Source organism: Ursus maritimus (genome assembly GCF_017311325.1).
Source record: "Ursus maritimus isolate PB19 chromosome X unlocalized genomic scaffold, ASM1731132v1 scaffold_X1, whole genome shotgun sequence".
Lineage (NCBI taxonomy): Eukaryota > Metazoa > Chordata > Mammalia > Carnivora > Ursidae > Ursus > Ursus maritimus.
In genome coordinates this window covers 101,515,403-101,540,799 of record NW_024423319.1, presented here as the reverse complement: position 1 = coordinate 101,540,799, position 25,397 = coordinate 101,515,403, and the positions used below count along the sequence as shown (strand labels likewise).

Here is a 25,397-nt window from a genome sequence, read left to right as displayed (position 1 = left end):
CTTTGGGTAGCATAGACATTTTAATAATATTTGTTCTTCCAATCCATGAGCATGGAATGTTTTTCCATTTCTTTGTGTTTTCCTCAATGCATTTCATAAGCGTTCTATAGTTTTCAGAGTATAGATACTTTACCTATTTGGTTAGGTTTATTCCTAGGTATGTTAGGGGTTTTGGTGCAACTGTAAATGGGATCAATTCCTTGATTTCTCTTTCTTCTGCTTCACTGTTGGCATATAGAAATGCAGTTGACTTCTGTGCATTTATTTTATATCCTGTGACTTTGCCGAGTTCCTGTTTTCAATGTTTTGGTGGAGTCTGTTGGATTTTCTGCACAGAATATCATGTCATCTGTGAATAGTGAAAGTTTGACTTCTTTGCTGATTTGAATGCCTTTTATTTCTTTTTGTTGTCTGCTGAGGCTAGGACTTCCAGTACTGTGTTGCACAACAGTGGTGAGAGTGGACATCCCTGTTGTATTCCTGACCTTAGAGGAAAAGCCCTCAGTTTTTTCCCATTGAGAATGATAATAACTGTGGGTCTTTTCTATGGCTTTTGTGATGTTGCTGCATGTTCCCTCTATCCCTGCACTGCCGAGAATTTTTTTTTTGTAAGTCATTTTTTTTTTTTAATTCTGGTATAGTTAACATACTGTATTATGTTAGTTTCAGGTGTACAATATAGTGATTCAACAATTCTACACATTACTTAGTGCTCATCACAATAAGTGTACTTTTAATCCCCTTCACCTATTTCACCCGTCCCCTCACCCACCTTCTCTGGTAACCATCAGTTTATAGTTAAGAGTCTGTTTTTTGGTTTGTCAAGAATTTTTATCAAGAAAGGATACTGTACTTTGTCAAATGCCTTTTCTACATCTATTGAAAGGATAATATGGTTCTTATCCTTTCTTTTATTAATGTGGTGTATTTATTGATTTGCAGATGTTGAACCACCCCTCCAGCCCAGGAATAAATCCCACTTGGTCATGCTGAGTAATCCTTTTAATGTACTGTTGGAGCCTGTTAACTAGTATCTTGGTGAGAATTTTTGCATCCATGTTCATCAGGGATATTGGTCTATAGTTCTCCTTTTGGGTGAGATCTTTGTCTGGTTTGAGGATTAAGGTAATGCTGCCCTCATAGAATTAGTTTGAAAGTTTTCCTTCCATTTCTATTTTTTTGAGCAGTTTCAGAGGAAAAGGTATTAGTTCTTCTTAAAATGTTTGGTAGAATTCCCCTGGGAAGCCATCTGGCCCTGGACTCTTGTTCATTGGGAGATTTTTGATTACTGATTGAATTTCGTTGCTGGTTATGGGTCTGTTCAGCTATTCTATTTCTTCCTGTTTCAATTTTGGTAGTTTATATGTTAATCTGTTTCTTCCAGATTGCCTAATTTGTTGGCATACAATTGCTCATAATATTCTCTTATAATTGTTTGTATTTCTGTGGTGTTGGTTGTGATCTCTCCTCTTTCATTCATGATTTTATTAATTTTTGTCCTTTCTCTTTTTGATAAATCTGGCTAGGGATTGATCCATTTAGTTAATTCAAAGAATCAGCTCCTAGTTTGTTGATCTGTTCTACTGTGTTTTGTTTTTATTTCTGTATCATTGATTTCTGCTCTAATCTTTATTATTTCTATTTTGCTGCTGAATTTAGGCTTTATTTGCTGTTTTCCAGCTCCTTTAGATGTAAAGTTAGGTTGTATATTTGAGACTTTTCTTGCTTCTTAAGGAAGACCTGTATTGCTATGTACTTCCCTCTTAGGAGCACCTTTGCTGCATCCTGAAGGTTTTGAACTGTTGTGTTTTCATTTTCATTTGCTTCCATGTATTTTTTTGATTCTTTAATTTCCTGGTTGATCCATTCATTCCAGATACCAGGCCTTAGTTTGGTTAATCTTTTCCACTGTTTTTCTATCTCATTTACTTCTTAATCTTTATCATTTCCTTTATCTTGTTGTCTTTGAGCTTGGTTTGTTCTTCTTTTTCTAGTCCTTAAGGCATAGAGTTAGATTGTTTACTTATAACTCTTTATGGCCATGAACTTTCATCTTACACCTGCTTTTCTGCTCTATGCCATAAGTTCTGGTATATTGTGTTTCCACTTTTGTCTCAAAATTTTTTAATTCCATTTTGATTTATGCTTTGATCCACTGGTTGTTAAGGAGAGTGTTGCTTGATTTCAGTGTATTCATTAATATTTCATATTTCCTCTTGTTACTGATTTGTGCTTTTGTGCCAGTGTGGTCACAGACGGTACTTAGTGTGATTTCAATCTTCTTGAATTTGCTAAGACTTGATTTGTGGCCTAATATATGTTCTATCCAAAAAAAAAAATGTTCCATGGGGCGCCTGGGTGGCACAGCGGTTAAGCGTCTGCCTTCGGCTCAGGGCGTGATCCCGGCGTTATGGGATCGAGCCCCACATCAGGCTCCTCCACTATGAGCCTGCTTCTTCCTCTCCCACTCCCCCTGCTTGTGTTCCCTCTCTCGCTGGCTGTCTCTATCTGTCAAATAAATAAATAAAAAATCTTAAAAAAAAAATGTTCCATGTGCTCTTGAGAAGAATATATATTCTGTTGTTATTGAATAGAATGTTCTGTATATGTCTGTTAGATCCATTTGGTCTGTACTTTTATTCTAATGCACTGCTGACTTTAAGATTTTATTTCTTTATTTAAAAGATTTTATTTGTCAGAGAGGTCACAAGCAGGGGAGTGGCAAGCAAAGGGAGAAGCAGGCTCCCTACTGGAGGAGCCCCATGCAGGACTGGATCCCAGGACCACTGGGATCATGACCTGACCTGAAGGCAGGCACTTAACTGACTGAGCCACCCAGGCATCCCGCACTGTTGACTTTTTGATATATTTGTGGATGATCTACCTGTTGTTCAGAGTGAGGTATTAAATCCCACAACTATTACTGTATTGCTGCTTATTTCTCCTTTAAAACTCTTAGTTTTTTGCTAATTTATATATTTAAGTGCTCTGTGTTAAACAAATATTTACAATTGTTTTATCTTCTCAATGGATTGACCCCTTTATTATTATTATAAAATGATGTTCTTGTCTGTCACTATTTTTAGTTTACCACGTATAGTTGCCTCTTGTTTGGTTTTGTGTTTGGTTACTATTTGAGATGTCTTTTTCCAGCTCTTGAATCTCCATGTGTGTCTTTAAGGCCACAGTTACTCTTATGGGCAGCATATCATTGAATCTTATGTTTTACCAGACAGCCATTGTATTATCTTTTGATTGGAAAATATCTGTTTATTTTTCAAGTAAATATTGATAGTCAAGGACTGTTGCCATTTTGTTCATTGTTTTTTGGTTGGTTGTTTACTGTTTCTTTCCCTGATCTTTTTTTGTGTTCTAATATCATTATGCATTGCCTTCTAATTCATGTTCTTTGGTGTAAGTGCTACAGGTTTTTCTTTTTAGGTTACCAGGAGAATTACATAAAAAAAACTTAAACACCCTATTTTAAACTGATACCAACTTAATTTCAATAGAATTCCTAAACTTTACAGTTTTACTTCTCCTCCCACCCACATTTTAGGTTATTGCTGTTATAATTTACATGTTTTTTACTGTTTAATAACAGTCTATTATAGTTATGGTTATTTTTACTGTTCATTTTAAAAGTTTTAAGTGAATAATGCACCATTACCAAATTACAGTATCTAGCTTTGACTCTGTATTTATCATTACCAGTTTTACAGGACCTTTTTATGTCTTTCTGATTTTAACTAGTATCCTTTTCTTGTAAGGAAGATCTGGTGGTAATGAATTCCCTTAGCTTTTCTTTGAGAAAGTCTTTATCCTTCATTTCTCAAGGACAGCTTTGCCTGGTATATAATTCTTGGTTAACAGTTTTTTCTTTCAGTATTCTGAATATGTCATCCCATTCTCTCCTGGCCTGAAAATTTCCTTTGAGAAGTCTGATAATCTTAAGGGGGGTTCCGTTGTAGGTAACTTTTAACTTTTCTCTTGCTACTTTTAATATTGTCTTTGAAGTTTGACAAATTATAATGTGTCTCATGTAGCTCTATTTGAATTTATCCTATTTGGGCTCTTTTAGGCTTAATGCATCTGGATATCAATTTCTCTCCCAAGGTTCAGGAAGCTTTCAGCCATTACTGCTTTAAATATACTTTGTTCCTTTTTGTGTCTTCCTCTTGGAATTCCCATAATGCAAATATTGTTTCTTTCATTGTGTCTCATAATACTCAGAGGCTTTCTTCACTCTTTTTCATTTTTTCTTTTTGATCCTTTGTTTAATTTCACTGAGGGTTCCCATGCTATGCCTAGCCAGAGGGATTCTTTTATAGCCAAGCCTAACCATAGCTTCTGGCCTCTCTGGAATGGAAAACATGTTTAGAAGAAATTGGGAAAGGCATGGAGTGGCCCCTCCCCATCTTTCATAAGCAAAGGAAATGCAGCATGGCCCCATCTGAACAAAGGGCTGGTGAGAACACCTGGAAACTACATAAACCAGCAGTGGGAAATATAGCTCCTATCTCTTAGAGATACTGATTTCATCTCCTTGGGATATTTATTGTGAAGTGGGATTGCTGGATCATAGGGTAGTTCTACTTTTAATTAATTTTGAAGGGAACCTCCATATTGTTTTCTATAATGGCTCTATCAATCAATCAGTTTACATTGCCACTAACAAACAGTGTGCAAGGATTCCTTTTTCCCCACAACCTTGCCAACACTTGTTATATTTTGACTTTTTGGTAATAGCTACTCTAACGGGTATGAGATGATTTCTCAGTGTGGTTTTAATGGCATTTCCTTGATAATTAGTGATTTTGAGCACCTTTTCATATACCCATTGGCAGTTTGTATGTCTTCTTTGGAAATATGTTTACTTAGGTTCTGTGCCCATTATTTAATTGGACTGTATTTGTTGCTACTTAGTTACTGGATTTCCTTATATATTTTTATTTTAGCTGTCAGCCAAAGGGCACACATTTTCTCCTATTCCATAAATTATCCTTTCAATTTGTTCATTGTTTCCTGTGCACAGACTTTTTAGTTTGATATAGCCTCATTTGTTGATTTTTGCTTTTGTTGCATGTCCTTTTGGTGTCATATCCAAAATATCATTGCCAAAACCAATGTCAAGGAGCTTTTTCTCTGTGTTTTCTTCCAGGAGTTATATGGTTTTAGGTCTTACATTGATGTTGTTAATCCATTTTGAGTTCATTTTTGTGAGTGGCTGAAACAGGGTTCTAATCTCATTCTTTTGCATGTGACTATCCAGTTTTCCCAGCACCATTTATTGAAATAATGTAGTTTTAAGTCAGGTAATATAATGTGGCCCACTTTGTTTTTCTTCCTCAAGACTTACTTGGTTATTTTGGGTCTTCTGTGGTTACATACAAATTTTCAAAAGAATTCCATTTCTGTGAAAAAGTCCATTGGAATTTTTATAGGAGTTACATTAAATCTATACATTGCTTTGATTAGTATGGACATTTTAACAATCTTAATTCTTTCAGTCCATGAATGCAGGATATCTTTCCATTTATTTTCTTCAGTGTTTCATAGTTTTCATTTTAAACTTTTCCAAAATATTTTTTTCTTTCTTTCTGATGCTGTTGTAAATAGGACTGTAGATTTTTTTTTTAAATACAAGTAGACCAAAAAAACAGTAATATGAAATACCTGGAAAGTGCTAACAAGCTTGACCTATGGAGCAAACACAGAAATCAAAGAAAGTACAACTTTTTAAAAAACCCAATGAAGATAGATAGATATTCTAAACTGATGATTTACAAATCAAAAGCAAGGCTCAGCAAATTTCAAAGATTACTCCTCATATTCTGTACATTGCAACCTCAGTATAATTTAGAAGTTAATAACAAAATGACATAAAATCACTGAACTTTGGAAATCTAGAAAAACAGTACTAATCAAAATCATAATGTAAATTTTAAATAAAATAGAGGTAAAAGTGTCAGTGAAAAATACCACAAAGTACTGTACAGAAGAAAATTTAAAGACTTCAATACTCATAAAAGCAAACAAGCTCAAAATTCATGAGATAAGGGTCCAAATTAAGAAGGTAGAAAATGAACAGAATATATTCAAAAATAGAAGGAATTGTAATAGAAAAAGTAAAAAAAAAAACAGTCCTTTAATAAGACAGATTAACAGAAAGAGGGGACACAAACATAATTAAAAGGAGACAGTTATGGATAGTGGGATCCCACCCCAGAGGTGACCCCGCAATTAGGAAGGATTCCAAAAAGATGAAACTCTCCTTTAAGGAGTCAAGGCACCAATACCCTGGAGGCCAGCACCAGAAAGAAATATGAGCCCCCCAAACATCTGGTATTGATAATCACACGGGGATTAAGACCAAAAGTATCATAAAAATATAAGGAACTAAGATCCTGCTCTCTTTAAAAGGGCTCATATGCAAAGCCACTGGCCCTGAGATCAATCATAAAAGTAACATATTGAGGGGGGCGCCTGGGTGGCACAGTGGTTAAGCATCTGCCTTCGGCTCAGGGCGTGATCCCGGCGTTCCGGGATCGAGCCCCGCATCAGGCTCCTCTGCTATGAGCCTGCTTCTTCCTCTCCCACTCCCCCTGCTTGTGTTCCCTCTCTCGCTGGCTGTCTCTCTCTCTCTGTCGAATAAATAAAATCTTTAAAAAATAAAAAATAAAAAAAAGTAACATATTGAAAAGGGCTTAATCATAAGTGATTGAGACCCACTTACTTATTAAAGTGGCTGCCAGAGAGACAGGAACCTGCAGTGACTAAGAACAGAAGTGCTGATGGATGCTATTTTTGGTGTCCTCTAGCCTGTTAGCACCAAAGGCTGTGACTGTCCACGCTGCACTGTAATCAGGCTGAGCAAACAGCCTACATCCCACCACCCTGTGTAGCATCCAAGCCCAAACTAGGCCAAGCAACTGCCCAGAAACATATCCACCCCCAGCAGAGAATGGACCACAACCTGGACAGAGAAGCATCTCAAAATTCACTTTCCCCACATGGGCTGAGCATAACCAGGCCTGTGAGTGCCCACAGTCCAATTAAAGTAAGTGAACACATGCAGCCTACAGAAGGGATACCTACAGAGAGCATGGCCTTGGTGGCCAGGAGGGGTGGTAATTTTGGGCAACATGGAATAGCTCCTAATCAGACCACTCCTTCAAGATTCAGAGAGGTAGCCATTTTACCTAATAGATATAGACAGGCACAGAGAGGCAAAGTGAGATAGAGAAACATATTCCAAACCAAAAAAACAGGCACATAAAAAGAAAAATACCTTGATGAAATGGAGATAAGCAACCTACCTGATAAATAATTCAAACTAATGGTCATGGAGATGCTCACTGATCTTAGGAGAAGATTGAATGAACATAGAAATAAAAAGATACAGAAAATAAATTACCAAGTAGACGTTATAGCTACACCGAAAAATACACTAGAGTGGGTCAGTAGCAGAATGTCTAAAAAAGCAGCATGAATCAGTGAGCTTGGAAGACAAAGCAATAGAAAACATCCAGACAGAGCAGCAAAAGGAAAAACAAATTAAAAGAAGTGAGGATCGCTTAAAGGACCTCTGAGATGACATCAAGCACTATAACATTCATATTATAGGCATCCCAGAAGGAGGAGAGTGAAAGGGCCAGAGAAATCATTTGAAGAAATAATGCCTGAGAACCTCCCTAATCTGGGAAAGGAAATAGATATTCCAGTCCAGGAAGCCCAGAGAGTTCCAAATAAGGTGAACCCAAAGAGAAACACACCAAGACACATTATAATTAAGTTAGTAAAAGTTAAGGATAAAAAGAATCTTAAAAGCATCAAGACAAAAGCAACATTGTATTTACATGGGAAACCCCACAAGGTTATCAGATTTTTTTTTGGCAGAAACAATACATGCCACAAGGGAGGGTCATGACACATTCAAAGTGCTGAAAGGAAAAATGTACAACCAAGAATTCTTTACCAGGCAAGATTATCATTCAGAAATGAAGAACCATGAGAGACTATGGACTCTGGGAAACAAACTGAGGGCTTCGGGATGGGGGGGGTGGGATAGGCTGGTGATGGGTATTAAAGAGGGCACGTATTGCATGGTGCACTGGGTGTTATACACAAGTAATGAATCATGGAACTTTACATCAAAAACTAGGGATGTACTGTATGGTGACTAACATAATATAATAAAAAAATAATAAAGAAGAAAATTAAGCATTTTCCAGATAAGCAAAAGTTAACAGAGTTCATCACCACTAAACAAGCCTTACAAGAAATGTTAAGAGACTTTACTGAGGCTAAAAGAAAAGTCACTTATTAATATGAAGAAAACATATAAAAGTAAAAATCTCATCAGAAAAGGTAATTAATAAAGGTAGTGAGTCAACAACTTCCAAGTATGGAGGGTAAAAGAAAAATTATAAAATTAATTAAAACTGTAATAATTTGGGTTCTTGAGGGGCTAAGATGGTATGGTAGTAGTAGGACTCTAGGCTTGTCTTGTCCCTCAAACACACCTAGATAACTCAAATCTTTCTGAATACCCAAGAAATCGACCTGAGGGCTGAGAGAACAAACTGTACAGCTAGGGGGACAGAAGAGGCCAATTCAAGGAAGGTCAGAAGTGTGGAGATGTGGTTTGGGGGAGAAACAGATTGTGGGTGCTGTGGAGAGGAGGGAGCCCTGGTGGCAGAGAAAGCAGAGGGAGAGAAAGACAGGAGTGCACAAGGGGAGCACACGAGAATACTTCCCCAAAGCCACTACCTGGAAAAAGGAGAAGGGCTGAATTTTGTGAGATTTTTGCAACCAGTGGGCCTCAAAGACTGGGGATTCAGAGGTCCCAAGGCTTGACTGAGACCAGAGGATGCTGTCCTACACCTGGAGCAGAGGCAAGCAAACCACCCTGGGGCAGTCAGTTGTCATCTGAGGATCGCCTAAGGGGCACTGGGAAAGACTGTTCATACGTTCTGGAGTGCATCTGTGAGAGGCAGCATTGCTTCTCCAGGGACAAAAGAATGGCAGGTGCCATTTCCGTCCCCCACTCCTCAACGTATGTGCAGAGACACCTGCTGAGGACAGCTAACTGGCTAACTCCTGTTCAGCCTGCTTGCTCCAAATCCCATGCGCCCTAGTTCAGCTGCTCTTCTGGGTCAAACATGTATCAGTCCCAGAGTGGTAAGACCCTTTCCCAGAGGACCAGCACAGATCCCCACCACACCAGGTCCCTGAAGTTTGGAATTTGAAAAGTCAGCAGGCCTGGCGACAGTAGAGCCCAAGGTGTGCAGGCAAGGGACCCAGAAACAGATGGTGTGAAATCAGTGATCTGAAAAATGCCTTTGATGCATGAAGGGAAATTATTCGCTCCTCTGAAAGTACTTCCCTGAGAGCAGCAAGCTCAGACTCCCCTCTCTGGGGACAAAGGAGCGGGCTGGCACCATTTCCCTCCCTGCCCTGCCGCATAACCAACTTCAATGAACAGCACAGCACCAGCACTGACTGCCTAACCTGCTTACACCAGGTCCTGCTCCCCAGTGCTCTGCTGGTACTGCTTTTCCAGGGCAAATGTACCCAACAACCAGTTCTGCAGGCCACCCTCCCAGAAGAGCACAAACCCCTGCACTCACCATGTCCACTGACCATTGAGTTCTACAAAGCTTCAGTTCTAGTGGAAACAGCATCAGGTCTCTTTTTGCAAGCTTACCAGAACACACCTAGTAAAAACTCACCACACTCTGGCCATGATTAAAAAGACATTAAAAGACTCATTCACCAAGATCAAGTGGGACTTGTTCTAGGGCTGCTAGGGTGGTTCAGTATTCGCAAACCAATCAGTGTGAATTACCACATTGATGAAAGGATAAGAATCATATGATCCTCTCAATAGATTCAGAAAAAGCATTTGACGAAGTACAATATTCATTTATAATAAAAACCCTCAACAAAGTAGGGATAGAGGGAACATACCTCAACATAATAAAGGCCATATACAAAAAACCCACAGCTAATATCATCCTCAATGGGGAAAAACTGAGAGCTTTTCCTCTATAGTCAGGAACAAGACAGGGATATCTACTCTCGCCACTTGTATTCAACATATTACTAGAAGTCCTAGCCACAGCAATCAGACAACAAAAACAAATAAATGGCTTCCAAACTGGCAAGGAAGAAGTCACACTCTCACTATTTGTAGATGATGTGATCCTCTATACAGAAAACCCAGAAGAGTCCACCAAGAACTTGCTAGAACTATTACATGAATTCGGTTAAGACACAGGATACAAAATAAACATACAGAAATTGGTTGCATTTCTATACAGCAATAATGAAGCAGCAGAAAGAGAAATCAAGGAACCAGTCCCATTTACAATTGCCCAAAAGATACCTAGGAATTAACCTAACCAAAGAGGTAAAAGATCTATATTCTGAAAACTGAAACATGGATGAAAGAAATTGAAGATGATACAAAGAAATAGACATTCCATGCTCATGGACTGGAAGAACACACATTGTTAAAATGTCTATACTAACCAAAGCAATCTACACATTTAATGCAGTCCCCATCAAAATACCAACAGCATTTTTCAGAGCTAGAACAAACAATCCTAAAATTTGTTTGGAACCACGAAAAGACCCCAAATAGCCAAAGCAATCTTGAAAAGGAAAAGCAAATACAGAGGCATCACAATTCCAGACTTCAGGTTTTATTAGAAACCTTTAGTGATCAAGACAGCATGGTACTGGCACAAAACAGACACATAGATCAATAGAACAGAAAAGAAATCCCAGAAATGGACCCACAAGTATATGATCACTTAATCTTGACAAAGCAGGAAAGACTATCCAATGGCAAAAAGACAGTCTCTTCAGCAAATGGAGTTGGGAAAACTGGACAGCAACATGCAGGAGAGTGAAACTGGACCACTTTCTTACACCATACACAAAAACAAAATTGAAATGGATGAAAGACCTAAATGTGAGACAGGAAACCATCAAAATCCAAGAGGAGAATACAGGCAGCAATCTCTTTGACATTGGCCACAGCAACTTCTTACTAGACATGTCGTCAGAGGCAAGGGAAACAAAAATGAACTACTGGGACTTCATCAAGATAAAAAGCTTCTGCAGAGCGAAGGAAACAATCGACAAAACTAAAAGGCAGCCTACAGAAGGGGAGAAGATATTTACAAACGACATAGCAGACAACGGGTTAATATCTAAAATCTATGAAGACTAAGGAGGGCACGTGTTGTAATGAGCACTGGGTGTTTTACACAACTAATGAATTGTTGAACACTACATCAAAAACTAATGATGTACTATATGTTGGCAAACTGAAAATAAAAATAAAATCTATGAAGAACTTATCAAACTCAACAACCAAAAAACAAATAAACCAGGTAAGAAATGGGCAGAAGACATGAATAGACATTTTTTTTAATCAAAGAAGACATCCAGATGGCTGACACATGAGAAGATACTCAACATCACTGTCATCAAGGAAATACAAATCAAAACCAGGATGAGATAACCACCTCACACCTGTCAGAATGGCTAACATTAACAACACAGGGAACAACAGGTGTTGGCGAGGATGTGGAAAAAGGGGAACCCTCTTACATTGTTGGTGAGAATGCAAACTAGTATAGTCACTCTGGAAACCAGTATGGAGGTTCCTCAAAAAGTTAAAAATAGAACTGCCCTACCACCCAGGAATTGCACTACTAGGTATTCACCCAAAGGATACAAATATAGTGATCTGAAGGGGCACCTGCACCCCAATGTTTATAGTAGTGTCCACAATAGCCAAAATATGAAGAGAGCCCAAATGCCCATAGACTGATGAATGGATAAAGAAATCATATATATATATGTGTATATGTATATAGTGGAATGAATATATATGGTGGAGTATTAACTCAGCCATCCAAAAGAATGAAATCTTGGCATTTTCAATGATGTAAATGGAACTAGAGTGTATTATGCTAAGTGAAACAAGTCAGTCACAGAAAGACAAATAACATTTTATTCACATGTAGAATTTAAGGAAGAAAAAAGAACATTGGGGGAGTAAAAAGGGGCAAACCAGAAAAAAGACTCTTCACTATAGAGAACAAACTGAGGGGTACTGGAGGAGAGATGGGTATTAAGGAGGGCACTTGTTTTGATCGGCACTGGGTGTTGTATGTAAGTGATGAATCACTAAATTCTACACCTGAAATTAATATTATACTATATGTTAACTGGAATTTAATTAAAAAGAGAAAGAAAAAACAAAGTATAAAGAAAATAAAACTGCTTTGGAAAATATAAGACAATGAAACAAAAAAAAAAAACCTATACAATTCAACAACAAAAACACAAATAATTAAAAAATAAGGGACCTGAATAGACATTTTTCCAAAGAAGACATGCACATGGCCAACAGACACATGAAAAGATGCTCAGCATCACTCATCATCAGGGAAATCCAAATCCAAACTACAATGAGCTATCACCTCACACCTGTTCGAATGGCTAACATCAAGAAGACAAGAAATAACAAGGGTGAGTGAAGATGCGGAGAAAAGGGAACCCCCATGCACTGTATGTAGGTTGGAATTTAAATTGGTGCAACCACTGTGAGAAACAGTATGGAGATTTGTCACAAAATTAAAAACAAATACCATATGACTCAGTAATTCCACTGCTGGGTATTTAACCAAAGAAAATGAAAATTTGAAAAGATATATACACCCCTTATTGCAACATTATTTTCAGTAGCCAAGATATAAAAGCAACCTATGTGTCTATCAATAGATGAATGGATAAAGAAGAAGTGCTACACACACACACACACACACACACACACACACACACACACACACAATGGAGTATTTCTCAGGCATAAAAATAAGATCTTGCCAGTTACAACCACATGGATGGACCCAGAGAGTACTATGCTAGGTGAAATAATTCCGAGAAAGACAAAGAACGATATGATTTCAATTGGAATGTAAAAAAACAAAACTAACAAAAATAGCAACAGACTCATAAATACAAAGAAAACACTGGTGTGGTTGCTGGGGAGGGGTATGGGGGAGTGGGCAAAATAGGTGAAGGTGATTCAGAATACATACTTTCAGTTATAAGTTACAGAGATGAAAAGTACAGCATAGGGAATATACACAAGATTGTAATAGCATTGTATTGTGACAGATGGTGACTGTACTTACCGTGGTGAGCAATGAGTAATGTATAGAATTGTTGAATCACTGTTGTACACCTGAAACTAATACATGAAGGTTGGGGTGCCTGATACGGGACATGATACCCTTGTTCCTCAGAGAAAAGCTCTGATCTGTGAGATCCCTCTTGAGTGTTTGCACTGTGCCAGGGTATGGTTTATGATAAGACCATTTCTCATTTCTCTGGCTCTCCTACCTGTCTTGAATGTCCCTTTTATCATTTGTTTTGAAGTAGGTGTTCAGGGAGTTTTCACGTCTCTGAAAAGGGAATTTTCCATATGTCGGTATAGAGTCAGTATGTCCAATGAAGATGAATTCCGGATCTTATGATCCCATTTTGCTGTTTTCTTTTTATCTATATGAGGTGATGGATGCTAACTAAACTGACTACAGTAATCATTTTATAATGCATGGAAATCAGACCATCTTGTACACATTAAATTTATACAGTGATGCATTTCAATTATTTCTCAGTAAAACTGGAAAAAAATTAAAGTAAAATTAAAAATCATGACTTCAGGTTCTTTGGCCTCTTCCAAAGTGATTTTTCAAAGTTTTCTTTGAGAAGACATTAAAATTCCTTTGCATTCAAATTTTATTTAAAAACAGTCTAAAATACACTCAGAAAAAAATTGAGATTTCTAATTTCTTAGAATTAAGCTTTATCTTATAATGCTAGAGTGTGTGATAATGTTTCTACAAACCTATCTACTACTTGCCTCCACTCGTTGTACATTCATCCCTGTCCACAGAAATAATGAAAGCAGATAGAAACTGATGGGAGAACCTGAGCTTAAAATCTCAGAAGGAACAAGAGAAAGAGAAAAACTAATTGTATAAATCAACTATAAACTGAAAGACCTTCTACCTTTGAATTTCTAAAAGAAACATATAATGAACATTTATTCAGTTATTCATTAATCAGTGTAAATACATAGATTTTGGGTTGCAAAAGCTATTAGTGATAGGATAATTCAATTTATTATGGTACTAAATTGCTAGAATATAAAGTCAGCAGTCAGAAAAATACTGAGACAATGAAACAGAAACAGTAAAATGGAGAAAAGTTTCTAAAAGCCCATTTTTATCAAGATGAAAAGTATAAAGCAGTGAATGTCATTTCCACAGAGTTTACTGAATATGTTCACATTATTGCCAGTCATTAATTTGTGATATTTGCTATTCTCATTTTCTAGGTAAAGGAAAATGTAGTGCATGGAACCTGAATATAAGGTATGGACAAAACGAGATCATTCATCTCACACAGTAATTATCCCTAAAGCAAGAGCTCCACTAAGGGTATTCCCTTTGCAGCAGAAGGGTCATTTTATCTTAAGGTCATGCCTACCTAAATTTGCCCATTCCCTGATGTTAACATCAATAACCCATGCTGGGATTAATACACCGTACCTTCCTAAAATAACCTTCTATTACAAGGTTGGATAGTTCTCAAAACTGCCTTCAATATCAATCTTATGTAATGAAGAAAACACAAGGTTAGAAAGTTGAGGTTTAATATGAATCTCTGAGATTCTTCTTCATAATATCATGGGATGATAATGACTCAAAGTAATGGGAGAATCTATAGCTTGCTATTGATTTCATCAAACTACAGATAAAATATAAAATTCACAAATTAGGCAAACTCTTCATGGACAAATAGCTTAGTACTCAGCTTAATTACTGTGCTGGGGGTAGAAAGCTTGTCGCAAATACAGTATTGCTTCAAATTTTGTTTGACAGTGTTGTAAAAAAGGGTTTACTTCATCTTATCTGCATGATTTTTAATCCTATTTGGGGAAAAGTATACTACCAGTTATTCCTCAGGTATAAAAGTAAATGTTACATAAAACATGCTATGATAGGAATAGAGTACAGTGCAAAGAGAATCACATTTGAGGAAACACATTTGGGTTCAAATCCTGGTAAGACTTTAGAAAAAGTAATTATTCGAGTAATCATAACCCATTTTCAAAGGGTTATAAAGATAAGTCTCTCACAGTATTGATGTGAGGACTCAGTTATATTACCTACATAAATCACCAAGCAGGTAATTGGTGCTCAAATACCTTATTCTTTTTCAGTCTCATGAGTAACACCCTGCGAATTGTTTGAAAGAGTGTGTGTATGATTATTTAAAAGCCATAACAATTTAGAATTTAAGACTATTTTTTGAAATGCAGAGGCAGCCTGGGTGGCTCAGTTGGTTAAGCTTCTGCCTTCAGCTCAGGTCATGATCCCAGTGTCCTGGGAGCGAGCCCCATGTCATCAAGCTCCCTGCTCAGCGGGGAGCCTGCTTCTCCCTCTCCTTCTGACCCTCCCCCTACTCGTGTTCTCTCTCTCTCTCTCAAATGAATAAATAAAAGATCTTTTAAAAAAAATAAGAAATGCAGGGACAGTTTAAAAACTGAAGTGAAATGTGATTAGGACTCTTTCATATAATGTCAGTTCAAGTAAGAGAGAGAAAGCATCATCTTCAAATGATGTTTATATAGAAAAATATATACCGTGATCTGATTATGAATACAAAAGCAGGAATATATTATATAAATGTATTGTTTTATATATCACATTCTATATAATACATAAATTATATAAAACATACAATACTATTCTAACTATATTATATACTAAATATTCAAGAATATATATTATTGACTAATATATAATTCTGTTATATATTTGTATTATCACAAGTTAATGTCATGCTGTGCCTTATATTACACAGTTACAATATATTGCAGGTTTGTGTATATATATTTGTGTTTATGTAAAATAACCACTTATTGCAGTTATTACTCTTATTTTCCCCAATTAAAGAAGGATCTTTTATTGAGAAAGCATATTAATAAGTTTTCAAAGATTTTTGTTTTATTAGTACCTGCCATGTGTTAGGAAAAATAGGTTGAAGATTTCTTAGAATTAAAAGAGTATCAGAACAGAATTGTGAAAATTAAAATATAACCCAGTGATATATACTAATAGAAAAGTATTTTCATAATTTGAAAGCAAGAGTTGTACTTTATATGGTTCTACTTTCTCTCACTTAAATTTTTGTCTCTGACTCCAAACTTTTTATGTGATTTTAAACAGGAATGGTAGAATAGAATCCAATCTGCCTGTTGATCACAAAAATTCTCCCTAGTTAATTTGAAGATTTCTCTCATTTGTGTATCAGAAGTGATAACTCTGAGCATCCTGTCTGCTTGAATCATTTTCATATTACCAAGTACTCTCTGTGATTACAGAACATCTAGATAAATTTAGTTTTATGAACACAGACTTTGTGTTCCTAAAACAGTATGTAGTGATAAAGTACTCATACTTTTACTTTATTCTTAATTTACTGAGCTATTAAATCCCATTTTTTGATATTGTAGTGTACAAACTTTATTTTATTATAACTTTTGAATACAATAAAAAAGCTTTCTTTTGCTTCTTTTGCTTGTACTGCAGGCTTTCAGAATGGCTCTCTGACTCTAGAACGGGTCAAATATTAGCTTTCCATACAAAAAGAAGACACTAATATGTATTTAAAAATAATGAATAAAAACAAATGAAAAGCCAAATAGTTTTTCCAAACTACTGTAATTATCAGCTCACAAAATTTCTCCCATGCATCTCTGCAAACTCACCGTAGAGAAGGGAGCCAAGTGAGGTGGGAGAAGCACAGGCTAAGTCAAATGGACAAATGTTACAGTGTCATTCTGACACTAATGAGATGTGTGATTCTGAGCAAGTTATATTACCTCTCTAAGCCTTGGGGTATATTAGTTTGTTTTGGTGTTCTGTTTTTCTGCAAAACTGAGATAGAGCCTACCTGGAATATTTTAAAGAGATACATATTTAATATGTGCAAAATATATAGTATAGAGCCAGGCCTATATTCTGAACTCATATATTACTGTATATCCTCATCACTTTGCAGTAGCATTCCATCTGGTCTCCTTGCCTCTAGTCCTTCTGAAGAATCCATTTTTTGCTGAAACTCCTTACTCTATAGGGGATTAATAAACTTATACCAACCAGCCACAATCTTTCTAACTTTATCTTTAAACATTTTTTCCCCTCACAACAAACTTTACATTGAAGTACATGGGCTTTACTCACTTTTCTCTCATTCAAGTAGGCACTCATGCCCCATGCAATTCAGATACAAATATTTAAGAAGTCCCCAAAAGGAACTTAATGAAAATAAACTGTATGTACTAGTACTATGCTAGACAATGAGAAATGATATAGATACATCAGAAACAAATTCTGTTTTCAGAGACAGGCAGCTTTCTGATTCTAGAAGATGGATCTTTTTTTAACTTAATTTTGTTTTTAACTTGGATTATCTAGGGCTAAAAAACCAAGTATAGTGGAACATTTTCCAAATGTTAGTATTATTCTAATTATCGAGGCCTCCGTTTTATTCATCTTAATAAATATTAAAAGAATGAAGGGTTAAGCTTAATTGTCCCCTTAGTCTTTAAGCCAAAAAGCACACAGAGTTTAACATTTACTTCACAGCCACAACACTTGTAAAGCAGTAGCAATGACAAACTTTCAGTGCATGGTAATGTAAACAATATAAGCATGAAGCTGTATGGGTTCATAAAGATACTGTTAAATGAGATTAAATTTGTTCTTTATTAAGTAATTTGTTCCATGTAGTCCAAAACAATAGAAACATAAAGAGAAAAATTAAAAATTCACAGCATTCTCAGCCCTTAGATACACATACAATGAGAACACTACAAAGGGAGATACTATTTGTAAACATGTACTGTTTTTAAATGATTTCCAAAAATTCCCATGTTATTACAACTTTTTTGTGCCATCCATGGCAGAGAGAAGGAAGGCAGAGTGCAGAGGAAGCTTATATGTATTTTGCATGTTGACAATAAATAAATTGAAAGGCCAGACTCATTCATTAGAAAATAGATAAATTACAGAGAGAGGTTAGAAATTGGATTCTTAACTCCTGCCAGAATTATTGTAAATTGTATCCAGATTGTTCCAAATTAGTTAGAAGGTTTGTTGGAAATACTATATTGTCTTTCCATATGCTGAGACCACCCTCTTAGCAGCTTAACAGAAAAGGAGACAGCATAGAAATTTCTGCCTATTTCCTTATCCTCCAGTGCTCTGAAATCAGCTGAAAGATTTATATGCTTTCTCTGCTAATGGAATTCTTTTCTATTCCTTATTTGCTCCTGGACCATGTAAAACCATTTCATAGTACCTTGGACATTCCCAAGTGCAGATTTAGCTTTTATCACCTGTGGTCTCCAAAATTCTTTTAACTAGACAGGCAGCCTAAAGTGTACAAGAGAATCAGGCCTCTCTCCCAAGGAAGTTTGCAATCTCTAAGAATTGCCAAGGCAAACCTTACAAAGAAATTAAAAGTCAGAAGGGTAATAGCTCACCTAAACTAACTACCCAACAAAAACCAGCAACTTTATTTACAGACTTCAGGAAGATGATAAACCTACAAGTTAGTTATTATAATTTTACAGAGAAGACAACTTCAGTTCTTCAGGTCATTGTTACCGATCTTCAGTTACTAGATGATGCCAGCTTATGCTGAGCAGTAATTACCCTTCCAGTAACTTCCACTCTTTGGTAGTGTCTTGTACATCAAAGGATTATTTTCTTCCTCTATATTATATTCTCAAGTGCATATATTTACACAAACAAAAGCATGTGGATTAACATCCTAAATGTTCAGTGTCAAGGAGTAATTTGGAATCAAAACTATGTTTGTTCGTTTTTAGGGAGCCTCTTAGAGTATTCTGAACAAAATTTATATTTTGCTCAGTGGTTGTAGGTCATCACCATTATTAAAAGAAATTACTGTACTGTGTTTTTGTATGTTGATGTCTTCAGGGTTTATGCAAGTTGATAGAAAAATTTGTTTGTTACTACGTGTTCTTTTGGGGCTTTGTGTATTTTTTTCTGTAGATTTTCCCCTTTTGTTTCTTAGTATCAGATTGTGTAATCTTGATCCTGCCACTATGCCTCCCTCTAGCTGAAAGTCTGTGCTTCTAATTTTATGTGACTTTGGAAATTAGATAGCCAGAATCCTTACAAAGGTATCTAAAAGTGCCTCTCAGTGAGACTTTCTTATAAATAAAATAAACTTAAATGCATGGTCCAGTGGACAGACTCTGGTCCCTTCTCCAAGGTATCCAAGCCTTTGTGTATTCCCTTTCTCCTGAGTGTGAGCACAACCCCTGACTTGCTTCTAAACAATAGAATATGGCAAAGTAGAGAGGATGCCACTCCTTTGATTAGGTTACATTAATGGTACTGTGAAGGGATTTTGTAGATAATAATTAATGGTAATTTGGTTGATTTTGAGCTATCAAAAGGGAGATTATCCTGGGTGGGCCTGACTTAATCAGGTGAATCAGTTTTAAGAGGAACTGGACCCTCCCTGAAGTTAGAGACACTCTCCAGTGCTGCCTTTGAAGATGCACACTGCCATATTGTGAGAGGGCCTGTGGTGAGGACCATGTGGCAAGAAACTGCAGGTAGCCTCTAGGATGGAAGAGAAGCTGACAGCCATCAAAACTGCTGAAGCTGTCAGTCTTACAGCTGTGAAAAAAAATGAATTTTTCCAACAACTTAAAGGACCTTAGGAGCAGATCTTTGCTCAGTCAACCTTGTCATAATCCAAAGTCCGGCCAACACCTCGAGTGCAGCCTTGTGTGACCCGGATCAGAGGACACAGCTAAACCATGCCCTGAGTCCTGCCCCACTGAAATGGTGAGATAGTAAATGGGTATTGGTTTAAGTTGCTGAGTTTGTGGTAAGGCATTCAGCATAGATAACTAATACGTATATGTTACATTCCATTCATTTTGTATGTACAGAGAAGCTTTGGGTCCTTTTCTTATCCTTTCCTGGGTTCAAGTTGGTTAACTTTATCTTCACTGATTAAAGTATTAACCAAAATATTTAATATACATATGTATGTTATACAGTTGAATGTATGCATGTCAAGCAACTTTTTCAACTAACATATATGCCATGAAAACATAAGGTTATTCTGAATGTATCATAATTGCTTAAGAGGATATATACCGATGGAGTGAAAACAAAGAGGCTCTTTCAGCACATGCATATGGCACCTTATACAGAGGTACTCAATAATTATTGACGATGTAACAAGTACTAAAAGAGCTGAATTTATTTATTTTTGAAAAAGCTGAATTCAGAACATGTATATAGTGTCACCAATTCAATTGCCTACCCAGGCCCGACATTTCACTTAAATGAGTGAATCTGGCCACAGAATAAAGTATAAGGAGTGGTGGAAACTGTGGTGAAAATGTCCCAGCCCAAAGAGGCAGCCCTTAGCTGATCATTTTCATGTGAATAGGTGAATGCAATTTTTCCAGACATGCTGTTTTTCAAAAAGAAGGTTAAATTTTAGATGCTCATGTGGTATCTCCATATTTTTAAAAGTTGCTTACAAAATGCAAATTTTAAAAATAAACAACTGTAGTGGCCAAATAAGACAGTAATATAGGCCATATCTAGCTATCAGTTTGTGTGTTGAATTAAAATTTATGACTTATATGCAAGATTCATGAAGCATACATGTCTAATTTCCTTAATCAGCACTAATGAACATGTCAGTGGACTAGAGAAAGTCTATATGGGCTCTTACTAATATCCTAATGAAGGATACAGTATTCTTTACCTTTTGTTATTCCCATTTGTGTTTTATTTCCATTGCAGTGCACAAGTAAACAAAATCTGGCAAAAGTTTGACCATTCTCAATTTAGTATTTTGCTGACAGTGAATGAGGGGAAGTGAGAGAGAATTAGTAGGAACAAAGAGAAGAAAGGTATGGCACATTCTTTAATATTCCTCACTCTGTTCCAGAAGGTGGTGGTCCACCCCTGACTCCTTTTCCAATAAATTTTTACACTAAATATAACTCCAAATTAATGGATTTCAGCCAGCAGTTTATAAAGAGAAAATAACCTGTTTCTTGAAGTCTTATTTGCCCAGTTCTTAAATGGTATCAGAGTAATAGTAACTACTCATATTTCTGTAACCCTTACCACAAGCTGCTATTACAGCCATCCAGTCTACCACACATTCCACTGTCTTCCCCTACTCCAAGTTACATATGAGAGCTCTGTATAGCTGTTCTAGGAGAGATCATGCAAATGCCCTGTCAGCAACCACAGAGTATCTTCCAAGTCCTTCCTCTCTTGCTTCAGTGGCATCACAACCGTAGGCCCAAGAACCCTACTCTGTTATTTGAACAAACATAAGCCATAGTTACTTCAATTAGTGCTGGTGCAGATACAAATCAACATGATTTAGAATTGGCACTGTGTGAATTACACAATGATTTACATGTACCTTGAGGCCCTCGCTGACACAGTGTTCCCCCAAGGTATGCTTAGCATTATGCAAGCACGTTATGCAAACCTTATTTAGTGCTTAGCATTTCTCTTGCCATTGACCTCAACTTCTGATCCATGAAGTTTGAGTCAAGCCCCTTCCCTAGCAGCATTAACATCACCTGTGATCTTGTTAGAAATGCAGAATTTCAGACCATACTCTGAACCTACAGGCTCAGAAACTGAATTTTAACAGGTGATTTGTATGCATCTTAAAGTCTTGGCTAAAGTACCAATACCTGAGACAGATGTATTGGCATCCTCTTAATCTGTCATAAATACGTAAGCGCCTCCTGCAACCTATATTCCCCCTACCCCTTTAGATCACCCTTATGTCTTACAGAATTTTATTTTTTTATTTAAATTCAATTGGCCAACGTATAGCATATCATTAGTTTTTGATACAATGTTCAAGGATTCATTAGTTGCATATAACACCCAGTGCTCTTCACATCACGGGCCCTCCTTAATTCCCTTCACCCAGTTACCTCATCCCCCCCACCCACCTCCCTTTCCGCAACCCTCAGTTTGTTTCCCAGAGTCGCGAGTTTCTTCCAAAATTTTACGAAGAACCCTGCTGAAACAAAACTTACTTTTTTCTTTTCACTATACAAGGTTATACCGGAAGCTGTTGGACTTTTCGCTAGAAACTGCCCTTTGTATCTAATATAAAATTGGACATATTGCCTATTATAATTACAAAACCACTTTTTATCTATTTTAAATCCCCATTAAGATTTAAAATGTGCAGTTACACTTCAAGGAATTTATCCTGAAGATATACTCACACAAGTGCAAAAGGATATATGTTCTAGGATGATCACTGTAACACACTGATAATAGTACTGATATCTAAATATATAAATGCCCATCCATCAGGAACTGGTTAAAATAATTACATGTCCATATAATCTATGCCTTTACAAAGTATGAAGAAAATCTGCATATGGCTGATAAGGAAAGCTATCTGATAAATATTTAAGGATGCCAGCCAAGTTATAACACTTTATATTGCATGCTGTCATTTGAATATTCTACATTTAAATGCATGTATCTATATATATGTGTATATGTTTGTGTGTGTATGTATATAGAAGCTGTAGAGTTGTCATTGTACGTTGGCTTAACTGACCTCATTTTCAACTCTCTTCTGTCCTATCTGCCTTTTCTGTGGATAAAATCAATTTCTTAGATTCCCTTGCAGTTGAGGTTGAGCATGTGAAATTGTTATGACTAATGATCTATATCCAGAAGTCTCCCATTGCTGCCTCTTCCTCTTCTTTTACCCTGCTTGGAATACCACTGTGAAGGCTGGAGGTGCAGTAGCCTTTTAGTGACCATGAGACAGCAAGCATGAGGACCAGACCCAACATCCCAGAAAAAAATACATTTGAGTCTTCTTGTGACATCTTAGGGCATCGATACCAGCACTGTTTTTTGCTATGAAAGATAATTAAATCCCTGGATATTTAAGCCACCATATAGGAGTCTTTTGGTGGTGGCGGCAGCGGTGGTGGTGATCAGGCATCACTAACAAATTCAAGTGTTAACTCTGGAAAGTGGGCAGAGACACTGTTTTTACTTTTCCAAATTTTTACTCTTTTGTGGTGTTTGAATTCTTTAGTCAAAGAAATGACCCACAAACAAACCGATCTTAAAATGCAATTAAAGTTACTGAGTTTTATGCATAGTTGTTTTAAGCCCTGGCTTAAAAGAAAACTGTTTTGTTTTGTTTTGTTTTTTTCACAAAATTGTTTCTGGTATTTATATTAGATGGATAATAACAGAAACAATTTAATATGTCACTCCATGACAGAGTGGTTGCTAAAAGGACAAATATAATTACATTAGTGATCAGACAACTTAGTTGAAAATGGCTAGTCTTCTCAGGGAGAGGAGGTAATTTCTCGTTTTAAATAAAATTTGTTAACTGTTTATAGAAAAATGATAGTGATAGGGTTGAATGATAATGCCCTTCACCTTTTTTTTTTCTTTTGATGTTTAGAGAAAGAAGAAAACAGAACTTAGAAGAAATGAGAAATAGGGGTGCCTGGGTGGCTCAGTCCTTAAGCATCTGCCTTCGGCTCAGGGCATGATCCTGGCGTCTGGGATCGAGCCCCGGATCAGGCTCCTCCACTGGGAGCCTGCTTCTTCCTCTCCCACCCCCCCTGCTTGTGTTCCCTCTCTTGCTGGCTGTCTCTCTCTCTGTCAAATAAACAAATAAAACCTTTTTTAAAAAAAGAAAAAGAAGAAGAAATGAGAAATATTTAGGGGATTGTTCCTCTTGAAGTGGTTTTTAAAGCAGTGGTCACAGATGTGTTCTTGTGTAGGAAAAGGACTAATTCAATAGATGTGAATTGTTCATACTCTGCACAATCTCAAGAAAGGCCTGTTTTTAGGAATGGCCCATGGCTGGCTCCTGGGAGCTGAACTCTGAGCTTTTAAAATGTTCTTCTTGTACCATTTTGACCCAACAGTTTATGCAAACAATGTGATTTATGGTAAACACTTTTTTTTTTTTTTTTGCTCTGGGAATGTGGAGTCTAAATAGCTAAGGTCAGTCATGCAGATACTGCATGCCTACTTGACCGACCTCTGATAAAAACCCTAGACATCAAGGCTTTGGTGAGCATCCCTATTGGGCAGCACTTTTCATGTGTTGTCACACATTGTTGTGGGGAGAATTAAGAATATCCCATGCCAAGAAGCAAAGTGGGGAGGGATTTGGAAGCTTGCTCCAGCTTTCTGCTGGACTTCACCCTCTGAGCCTTCTCCCTTTACTAATTATCATCTATATCACTTTTGCTGTAATAAATCATAACTGTGACTATGACAGGTACTGAGTCCTGTCAGTCCCTCTAGTGAATCATTGAGCATGAGGGTGGTCTTGGAAACCCCGGACACAGTTCCCTAAATAGCCAGAACTATAAATACCTACAAAGTTGCTTGATGCTAAGTCATTATGAAGTTAAAAATAACCCTTCAAAATACCATTTTATTCTAGAAAATGGATGAAATATAAAGGCATATTTTTTAAAAAACATAAATGTGTAGTAGAAACAGGAGTCCGCAATTAAGGATTACTGAGAATTATGCCAATTATGTTTTCTAATACTTTGGTTTAATTCTTTTACTAAAACATTTAATTTGGCATTAAAGAAAATAATTACTTGGGAAAATACATTACTTCTTTAGTCAGTCATGTCAATGAGAGGTAAAAGAGAGTCTCTGGCTAAGGTAGTTAAACAGTGAATTTTTCCAGACATACAGGTGGCCAACGGGTACATGAAAAGATGGTCAGTATCACTGATCATCAGGGAAATGCAAATCAAAACCACAATGAGATATCAGCTCACACCTGTCAGAGTGGCTATTATCAAAAAGACAAGAAATAACAATATCATAACAATATCAATAAGACAAGAAATAACAAGTGTTGCCAAGATATGGAGAAAAGGGAGTCCTTGTTCACTATTGGTGGAAATGTAAATTGGTATAGCCACTATGGAAAACAGAAAGAACACTTCTTAAAAACAGAACTATCACATGTTCCAGCATTTCCACTTCTGGCTATTTATCCAACAAAAAATGAAAACACTAACTCAAAAGATACCTGCACCCCCAATTTCATTGCAGCATTATTTACAATAGCCAGGATATGGAAGCTACCTAAGGGTTCATCAGTGGATGAATGGATAAAGAAAATGTGGCATATAAACACAATGGAGTATTATTTAGCCATAAAAAATAACG

General features: G+C 36.7%; 1 long non-coding RNA gene across 1 annotated transcript in view; it reads left to right on the top strand.

Annotated features, from left to right (window-relative positions):
- Positions 1 to 21,042, top strand: part of LOC103668197 — a 33,570-nt gene extending 12,528 nt beyond the window's left edge. Inside the window, exons 5-6 of the long non-coding RNA XR_569957.2 lie at positions 14,429 to 14,465; positions 20,967 to 21,042. This is a non-coding gene — a long non-coding RNA (uncharacterized LOC103668197). The remainder of the gene's footprint in view (positions 1 to 14,428; positions 14,466 to 20,966) is intronic.
- Positions 21,043 to 25,397: the final 4,355 nt, after the last annotated feature.